Source organism: Chionomys nivalis, chromosome X (assembly GCF_950005125.1).
Source record: "Chionomys nivalis chromosome X, mChiNiv1.1, whole genome shotgun sequence".
In the NCBI taxonomy this organism is placed as follows: domain Eukaryota; kingdom Metazoa; phylum Chordata; class Mammalia; order Rodentia; family Cricetidae; genus Chionomys; species Chionomys nivalis.
In genome coordinates, this window is record NC_080112.1 from 93,339,872 (window position 1) to 93,350,398 (window position 10,527).

Sequence of the window (10,527 nt, forward strand, 5' to 3'; positions counted from 1 at the left end):
CATTGAATCTATAGATTGCCCTTGGTAGAATTGCCATTTTTACTATGTTGATCCTCCCAATCCAGGAGCAAGGGAGATCCTTCCATTTTCTGGTATCCTCTTCAATTTCTTTCTTCAATGCCTTAAAGTTCTTGTCAAATAGATCTTTCACTTCCTTGGTTAGAGTTACCCCAAGATAGTTTATGCTTTTTGTGGCTATCGTGAAAGGTGATGATTCTCTTATTTCCCTCTCTGCTTCCATATCCTTTGTGTATAAGAGGGCGACTGATTTTTTGGAGTTGATCTTGTATCCTGCCACATTACTAAAGGCGTTTATCAGCTGTAGGAGTTCTTTGGTGGAGTTTTTGGGGTCGCTGATGTACACTATCATATCATCTGCAAATAATGCAAGTTTAACTTCTTCCTTTCCAATTTGAATCCCCTTTATCCCCTTATGTTGTCTTATTGCTATTGCTAAAACTTCGAGAACTATATTGAAGAGGTATGGAGAGAGTGGACAGCCTTGGCGTGTTCCTGATTTTAGTGGGATGGCTTTAAGTTTCTCTCCATTTAATTTGATATTAGCTGTCGGCTTGCTGTATATAGCTTTAATTAAATTTAGGTATGACCCTTGTATCCCTAATCTCTCCAAGACTTTTATCATAAAGGGATGTTGAATTTTGTCAAATGCTTTTTCAGCGTCTAATGAAACGATCATATGGTTTTTTTCTTTCAGTTTATATATATGATGGATTACATTGATAGACTTGTGTATGTTAAACCAGCCCTGCATCTCTGGTATGAAGCCTACTTGATCATAATGGACAATTTTTCTAATGTGTTCTTGGATTCGGTTTGCCAGAATTTTGTTGAGGATTTTTGCATCGATGTTCATGAGTGAGATTGGCCTGTAATTTTCTTTCTTGGTTGGGTCTTTGTGTGGTTTTGGTATCAGAGTTACTGTAGCTTCATAAAAGGAATTTGGCAATGACTCTTCTGTTTCTATATTGTGAAATACCTTAAGGAGTATAGGTATTAGGTCTTCTTGGAAGTTCTGGTAGAATTCCGCATTGAAACCATCTGGTCCTGGACTTTTTTTGGAAGGGAGGTTTTTGATAACTGCTTCTAATTCTTCACGACTAACAGGTCTATTTAGGTTGTTCACCTGGTCCTGGTTTAACTTTGGTATATGGTATTTATCTAAAAAAGTGTCCATTTCTTTTACATTTTCCAGTTTTGTGGCATACAGGCTTTTGTAGTAAGATCTAATGATTCTCTGAATTTCCTCTGTGTCTGTGGTTATGTCTCCCTTTTCATTTCTGATCTTATTAATTTGTAAATTCTCTCTCTGCCGTTTGATTAGTTTGGATAGGGGTTTATCAATCTTGTTGATTTTCTCCAGGAACCAGCTTTTTGATTTATTGATTCTTTCAATTGTTTTCTGTGTCTCTATTTTGTTGATTTCAGCCCTCAGTTTGATTATTTCCAGTCTTCTACTCCTTCTAGGTGAGTCTGCTTCTTTTTTTTCTAGAGCTTTCAGGTGGGCTGTTAAGTCTCCAATGTGTGCTTTCTCTGTTTTCTTCAAGTGGGCAGTTAGTGCTATGAACTTTCCTCTCAGGACTGCTTTCATAGTGTCCCATAGGTTTGAGTATGTTGTTTCTTTATTTTCATTGTCTTCAAGGAAGACTTTAATTTCTTTCTTTATTTCTTCCTTAATCCAGGTATGGTTCAGTAGTTGACTATTCAGTTTCCATGAGTTTGTAGGCTTTCTGGGGGTAGCATTGTTGCTGAATTCTAGCTTTAATCCATGGTGATCTGATAAGATACAGGTGGTTATGAATATTTTTTTGTAACTGTGAATGTTTGCTTTGTTACCGAGTATGTGGTCGATTTTTGAGAAGGTTCCATGAGCTGCAGAGAAGAAGGTATATTCTTTCCTATTTGGGTGGAATATTCTATAGATGTCTGTTAAGTCCATTTGATTCATTACCTCCATTAATTCTCTTATTTCTCTGTTAGGTTTCTGTCTGATTGACCTGTCCATTGGTGAGAGAGGAGTGTTAAAGTCTCCTACTATTAATGTGTGCGGTTTGATGGCTGCCTTGAGTTTTAACAATGTTTCTTTTACGTACGTGGGTGCTTTTATATTAGGGGCATAGATATTCAGGATTGAGATTTCATCCTGATGAATTGTTCCTGTTATGAGTAGAAAATGTCCCTCTCCATCTCTTCTGATTGATTTAAGTTTGAAGTCAACTTTTTTAGAAATTAGTATGGCCACACCTGCTTGTTTCCTAGGTCCATTTACTTGATAAGCCTTATCCCAGCCCTTTACTCTGAGTAGGTGCCTGTCTTTGTGGTTGAGGTGTGTTTCTTGTAAACAGCAGAATGTTGGATCCTGTTTTCGTATCCAATCTCTTAGTCTGTGCCTTTTTATAGGTGAGTTGAGTCCATTGACATTAAGTGATATTAATGACCAGTGGTTGTTAACTCCGGTCATTTTTTTTTTAGTAGTAGATTTTGTGTGTTTCCCTTCTTTGAGATGTGCTGGTAAAGGGTTTCTAGATGTCTGAGTTACTGTGGTCATTGTTGGACTCCTTGATTAGTGATTTTCCTTCTATTACTTTCTGTAAGGCTGGATTTGTGGCTACGTATTGTTTAAATTTGTTTTTATCCTGGAAAATTTTGTTTTCTCCATTTATAGTGAACGAAAGCTTGGCTGGGTATAGTAGTCTGGGCTTGCATCCATGGTCTCTTAGTTTCTGCAGTACATCTATCCAGGACCTTCTGGCTTTCATGGTTTCCATAGAGAAGTCAGGTGTAAGTCTGATAGGTTTACCTTTATAAGTAACTTGGCCTTTTTCCTTTGCTGCTCTTAGTATTCTTTCTTTATTCTGTATGCTTTGTGTTTTGATTATTATATGGCGAGAGGATGTTTTTTTTTGAATCAGCCTATTCGGTGTTCTGTATGCTTCTTGAACCTTCATAGGTATATCTTTCTTTAGGTTGGGAAAGTTTTCTTCTATAATTTTATTAAATATATTTTCTGGACCGTTGAACTGCGCTTCTTCTCCTTCTTCTATTCCTATTATTCTTAGGTTTGGTCTTTTTATTGTGTCCCATATTTCCTGAATGTTTTGTGATGAGAATTTGTTGGCCTTGCTGTTTTCTTTGATCAGCGTGTTTATTTTCTCTATGGTATCTTCAGAATCTGAGATTCTTTCTTCTATCTCTTGTATTCTGTTGGTTATGCTTGTTTCTGTAGTTTCTATTCGTTTACCTAGATTTTCCCTGTCCAGCTGGCCTTCTGTTTGTGTTTTCTTCTTTGCCTCCATTTCAGTTTTTAAGTCTTGAATTGTTTCCATTATTTGTTTGATTGTTTTTCCTTGGTTTCCTAGGGTATCATTCACTGATTTACTCAATTCTTCAAACTTTCTGTTATACTTCTCATCCATTTCTATAAGGGCATTTTTTACATGCTGTTTAAGGGCGTCAATCACTTTCATAAAGTCAATTTTATCTACTTCTTCATGATTAAGGTGTTCATGTCCTCCTGTTGTGAGGTCGCTGGGTTCTGGTGGTTTCATATAGTTTTTCAGATTGTTGGGTGAATTCTTGCATTGGCGCCTGCCCATCTCTTTCTCCGAATGCTCCCCTATGGATCTTCTTTTACCGGATCAGGTCTCCTTGCCTACTGATGTACTTTCCCAGTGATGGCACCCTGCAGTGATAGCTCTCCTGGTGCTCCAGTGATGTATCTCCTGTTACCAATATCAGATCTCCGTGCCCAAAGACGGCAATCCTGGTACCCCGATTAGCTCTACCACTGATGGCTCTCCTGGTGCCAAGATCAGATCTCCGTGCAGGTTGGGTAGTTCATAAACAAAGGCCTTACCTTGTTTGGTGCAGGCAGGCCAGTGAACCAAAGGAAGTCTCACCTGCCTACTTGCCCTGAGGATTTGCCCCCAGCGCCAGACAGACTGAGCTGGATGGTGTTATGTGCCCAGAGAGGAAAGGGGGCAGAAGGAAGAAGGGTTCTGGATGCAAACTGGGTGGGACAAGAAGAGAGAGGCAGTATTCAGGGTGTAGAGCCCCTGCAGGGAACCCTGGGAGTATAGGGTGGGGGATGAGGAACTTCAGAGTTCCCTGTCCAGGGCTGCTTCTGCCGCCGCGTCACAAACTCACCCCGCTGCTGTCTCTCCTGGTGCCTAGATCAGATCTCCGCGCAGGTTGGGTAGTTTGTAAACAAAGGCCTTACCTTGCTTGATGCAGGCAGGCTGGAGAGACAAAGGAAGTCTCGTCTGCCTACTTGCCCTGAGGATTTGCCCCCAGCGCCAGACAGACTGAGCTGGATGGTGTTATGTGCCCAAAGAGGAAAGGGGGCAGAAGGAAGAAGGGTTCTGGATGCAAGCTGGGTGGGACAAGAAGAGAGAGGCAGTATGCAGGGTGTAGAGCCCCTGCAGGGAGCCCAGGGAGTATAGGGTGGGGGATGAGGAACTTCAGAGTTCCCTGTCCAGGGCTGCTTCCGCTGCCGCCAGTCAGGTCACAAACTCACCCTGCTGCTGTCTCTCCTGGTGCCTAGATCAGATCTCCCTGCAGGTTGGGTAGTTTGTAAACAAAGGCCTTACCTTGCTTGATGCAGGCTGGCTGGAGAGACAAAGGAAGTCTCCTCTGCCTATTTGCCCTGAGGATTTGCCCCCAGCGCCAGACAGACTGAGCTGGATGGTGTTATGTGCCCAAAGAGGAAAGGGGGCAGAAGGAACAAGGGTTCTGGATGCAAACTGGGTGGGACAAGAAGAGAGAGGCAGTATGCAGGGTGTAGAGCCCCTGCAGGGAACCCTGGGTGTATAGGGTGGGGGATGAGGAACTTCAGAGTTCCCTGTCCAGGGCTGCTTCTCTCATTGGTGTTTTTGATTTCAGCTATTCTGACAGGTGTAAAATGGTATCTCAAAGTTGATTTGATTAGCATTTTCCTGAGTGCTAAGGAAGTTGAGCATGACTTTAAGTGTCTTTTGGCCATCTGAACTTCTTCTGTTGAGAATTCTCTGTTCAGTTCAGTATCCCATTTTTTAATTGGGTTAATTTGAGTTTTAATGTCTAGTTTCATGAGTTCTTTATATATTTTGGAGATCAGACCTTTGTCTGATGCAAGGTTGGTGAAGATCTTCACCATTCAGTAGGTTGCCATTTTGTCTTAATGACAGTGCCCTTTGCATTACAGAAGCTTCTCTGTTTCAGGTCCAGCAGCCCCAGCGGAGCATACCAGCCCTCACAGATTAACCAGGGGGTCAAGGGGGTCAAGGAATGCCCCCGCTCCGTTTTTTTATGTCCCGCCGTGGACCAAGAACACTCTCCCCACTCAGGAGTGTCTTCACGGACAGGACCAGGCTCCCCGTTCACCCGTGGACCTCGCCACTAAAAGGCCTACCACTCTACAGGCCGGGCCCCAAAAAACCTACTTGATTTAATTGTAGTGGGGAGATCTGCTCTCAGTGTGGGCTTCACTGTTTCATACTTGTATCCTGCCTCTGCTCCAGTGTCTCCTCCGTGTCTGCGCACCGGTGGCTCCGCCGATGGGCCTGTACGCCCGTGTCTCCGCCGCTTGGGTATGCGTGCCGGTGTCTACCGTAAACAAATCTTTTAAAAAATATAAAAAACCTCAAGAAGCATTTGGTTCTGCTTTAAGTGACAATCCCATCGTTCCCTCCTTTCTAGAGTTCTCCACCCCCAGAGGGTAAATGGCCATTCTGCAGCACAGAACTAGTGGCTGAGCATGTGTCTAATCACTGCAGTGCTCCAACAGGGTGGCTGAGCTGCACGCATAACTCCTATCCTATTCTAGGGCCTCTTTTCCAGTGGTGCACTGAAGTCAACTCATCACAACTCATGGAAGCCACTTGAGAACATGTCAGAAAATACATTAGCGTAATGTCACATAGGTGGTTTGAAACTGGCCACAGTGGACATGCTTTTACAACAGAGGTACTTCAATTGAGTTGCTAGACAATTGCCAGGGCATCAAGGCCTTCCTTTGGCAAAGAGAAGGGAGGTGGGGATAGAGATCTTCTATCTTCCCCATCATTACAATTCTCAATGGGCATCCTCTATTCTATTTTAATCCAACTTTGGTGTGTGGTTGGAGTGGAGGTGAAGGTAAGATCAGTTCAGTTGAAATTGAAAGTCAAGTAGCTCTTGGGGAGGTATCCAACTCCAGTAACCAGAGCCCTTAGACTGTTTATTATGCCTACCTACTATTTGACTGTGGCAATATACCATGGGCTTCATAATTAATGTTTCATTTTGGACATATAGAGTGCTTTAAACTTTTCCCATGTTTAACAGTGATATAAAGAACGTAATTATATATACATGTTTGTGTTTGGTGAAGTAACTCCGCAATGAATGTTGAGAATGAGAATGATGAATATTATTGACTAGCTGATGACTAGGGTGATTCAATACACCCTTTGACAGTCATCTTGCCTATCAGCTTTAATGCTAGTAGGTAGACATGTATCCCTAGGACAAACAATTGGTAGATTCCTATCAGGGGAATCTGATTGGCTTAGGAAAAAAGACATATAGGTACTAAATTTTAGGGTCTTCCAAAGAAATGGCTAAGCAAGACCCACCAGTCAACAACTGCCCCAACACACCACAGACACACACTCACACACACACACACACACAGTTTTCACTTTGAAATACAAGTAAATTATTAAGAATAGTGATGCACTGGACAAAAGCCTTTAGTAAAAGTGATAAACAGAAATAAGGAACTTGGAAGAAACAGAAATTAGACATGAATAACTTAGAGATCAATGTTCTTAGCGAGACACATAGATGTAGTAATTCCATGAAATATATGTTGATCCTCGATACAAAAATGATCATTCTAAAAACAAGAACTTGTTCTGCAAAATTCAAATTACAAGAGAAGAAGGATTTGTTTGTTTGTTTGTTTTGCTTTATTTAAATTCAGTAGAGGATAAATTTACATCTAGTTCTCAGAATATAGTACGAAAGGGGGTAGAAGAGATCAAAATATGAGAATTGGAGAGCCAAAATGATCTGTGAGTTTCCAAAAATAGGACATGATAAAACACAGGGGAATAATCAAACAGATAAATAAGATTTTTCTCACAAAGGAAATGCTTCCACTTGGAGTCCACTCAGTACCCAGTGCATTGACTGTGTGGCATGTGGAGGCACATTATCACAAAATTTTAGAATAGCAGAGAAGTCAGTGGAGTCTTTGCTCCATTAGACAAAGGAGTGGTCAGGACCTAGGAAACAGAGCTTCTAATATGAGAGGCTGGATTCATGAATTTCGAACATTAGTGATTAGCTCCAAGTTACCAATCAGTGTCATAATAAGAAAAGAAAGCATTCCTCCTTGTGCTCATTTCACCAAGAGCAAGTTCAGATTTGAATTCCCTATTTTTTGCATCTCTGTCCTCTGTCTATTTAGATTTATCCCCGACATCCTGTGTCTTCTGTCCTCTGCTGACCTGGACTTGTGAATTCGTCCGTCCCCATGTTTGGGTGTGACTTTATCTTCTATCTGTCATGTATGTTTGTCTGTCCGTGATTTTGTATGTCTGTTCCTCACAGATGGCTTTGTTCTGTATTTACTGAACAGCGCAAAGAACATCACATAGGGAAGGAATGGGAAACTTTACAGAAATCTTTTTTTTTATTATTCTTTTTGAATTAATATTTCCACCTGCTCCCCGTTTCCCATTTCCCTGCCCTCCTCCCAAATATTGCCCCCTCCTCCCACTCCCGTCCCCCTATCCCCTCTCCTCTTCTCCACCCCCCACACCATTCCCCCTCCCTTTCTATACTGAAGAACAGTCCAAATTCTCTGCCCTGCAGGAAGATGAAGGTCTTCTATCTACGTCCAGGAAGGTGAGCGTCTAAACAGGCTAAGCTCCCACAAAGCCAGTTCATGTATTAGGATCGAAACCTAGTGCCATTGTCCTTGGCTTCTCATCAGACTTCATTGTCCGCCGTGCTCAGAGAGTCCAGTTTCAACCCATGCATATTCAGTCCCAGATGACCTGGCCTTGGTGGGCTCCTATAAATCAGATCCATTGTCACAGTGGGTGGGTGCATCCCTCGTGGTCCTGATTTCCTTGCTCATGTTCTCCCTCCTTCTGCTCCTCATTTGGACCTTAAGAGCTCAGACCGTTGCTGCAAAATGAGTCTGTCTCTACCTCGATCCATTGCAGGATGAAGGTTCTAAGGTGATATGTAAGACATTCATCAGTATAGGATAGGGTCATTTCAGGTTCCCTCTCCTCAGTTGCCCAAGGTACCAGCTGGGGACATCTCTCTGGACACCTGCGAACCCCTCTAGAGTCAAGTCTCTTGCCAACCCTTAGTTAGGATATATACTTCGCTGCTCCCGTATCCACCCTTCCTATATCCCAAACATCCCAATCCCCCGAGCTCCTCCCATCCTCCCCTTCTCATGTTTCTCATCCCATTTCCCCTTTGCCCCATGCCACCTCACCCGCAAGTTCCCAGTTTTTGCCCTGCAATCTTGTCTACTTCCCCTCTCCAGGCAGATCACTATATGATTTTCTTTGGGTTCACTTTCTTATTTAGCTTCTCTAGGATCACAAATTATATGCTCAATGTCCTTTATTTATGGCTAGAAACCGATTATGAGTGAGTACAGCCCATGTTCCTCTTTTTGGGTCTGGGATACCTCACTCAGGATAGTGTTTTCTATTTCCATCCATTTGCACGCAAAATTCGAGAAGTCATTGTTTTTTACTGCTGAGTCGTACTCTAATATGTATATATTCCACACTTTCTTCATCCATTCCTCCATTGAAGGGCATCTAGGTTGTTTCCAGGTTTTGGCTATTACAAACAATGCTGCTATGAACATAGTTGAACAGATACTTTTGTCATTTGATGGGGCATCTCTTGGGTATATTCCCAATAGTGGTATTACTGGATCTTGGGGTAGGTTGATCCCAAATTTCCTGAGAAATCGCCACACTGATTTCCAAAGTGGTTGCACAAGTTTGCATTCCCACCAGCAATGAATGAGTGTGCCCCTTTCTCCACAACCTCTCCAGCAAAGGCTATCATTGGTGTTTTTGATTTTAGCCATTCTGACAGGTGTAAGATGGTATCTCAAAGTTGTTTTAATTTGCATTTCCCTTATCGCTAAGGAGGTTGAGCATGACCTTAAGTGTCTTTTGGCCATTTGAAATTCTTCTGTTGAGAATTCTCTGTTCAGTTCAGTGCCCCATTTTTTTTATTGGGTTAATTAGCATTTTAAAGTCTAGTTTCTTGAGTTCTTTATATATTTTGGAGATCAGACCTTTGTCTGTTGCAGGGTTGGTGAAGATCTTCTCCCAGTCAGTGGGTTGCCTTTTTGTCTTAGTGACAGTGTCCTTTGCTTTACAGAAGCTACTCAGTTTCAGGAGGTCCCATTTATTCAATGTTGTCCTTAATGTCTGTGCTGCTGGGGATAAACGTAGGAAGTGATCTCCTGTACCCATATGTTGTAGAGTACTTCCCACTTTTTCTTCTATCAGGTTCAGTGTGTTCAGACTAATATTGAGGTCTTTAATCCATTTGGACTTGAGTTTTGTGCATGGTGATAGATATGGATCTATTTTCATTCTTCTACACGTTGACAACCAGTTCTGCCAGCACCATTTGTTGAAGATGCTCTCTTTTTTCCATTGAATACTTTTAGCTCCTTTATCAAAAATTAGGTGTTCATATGTTTGTGGGTTAAAATCAGGGTCTTCTACTCGGTTCCATTGATCGACTTCTCTGTTTTTATGCCAATACCAAGCTGTTTTCAATACTGAGGCTCTGTAATAGAGTTTGAGGTCAGGGATGGTAATGCCTCCAGACGATCCTTTATTATATAAGAGTGTTTTGGCTATCCTGGGTATTTTGTTTCTCCATATAAAGTTGATTATTGTCCTCTCAAGATCTGTGAAGAATTTTGATGGGACTTTAATGGGGATTGCATTGAATCTATAAATTGCCCTTGGTAGAATTGTCATTTTTACTATGTTGATCCTCCCAATCCAAGAGCAAGGGAGATCCTTCCATTTTCTGGTATCCTTCTCAATTTCTTTCTTCATAGACTTAAAGTTCTTGCTACAGAAATCTTTAACAGAGTTTTTTTTTTTTTTAACAAGGGATTAAGCTACTGGCTCCAACTAATTCCAACTGACCCACTGAACAAGCAGTACTTGAAACAACATTGTTTATCAGTCAATATCCTTAAATGGATGCTTCTGATCTCTGATAGATTTTAGAAGCTTGTTCTCAACCTCTGTAATTGCCTCTTTCAGCAAATGCTTTACACATGCATTGTTCTGGGGCAGAGGCATGGAAAAGAACATAGTTTAAGACTAGGTCTGCATCAGCTTAGGTTGTGAAAGTTGATTACATGGGAAATCCAAGGCAAGTAATGTCAGTTGCAACATAGTTCTCTTAAAGGCAGGCCGAGCAAACTGTCTGAGTACACAGTAGGCTAGCATTCTTAAGTGTTCAGTGACCTCA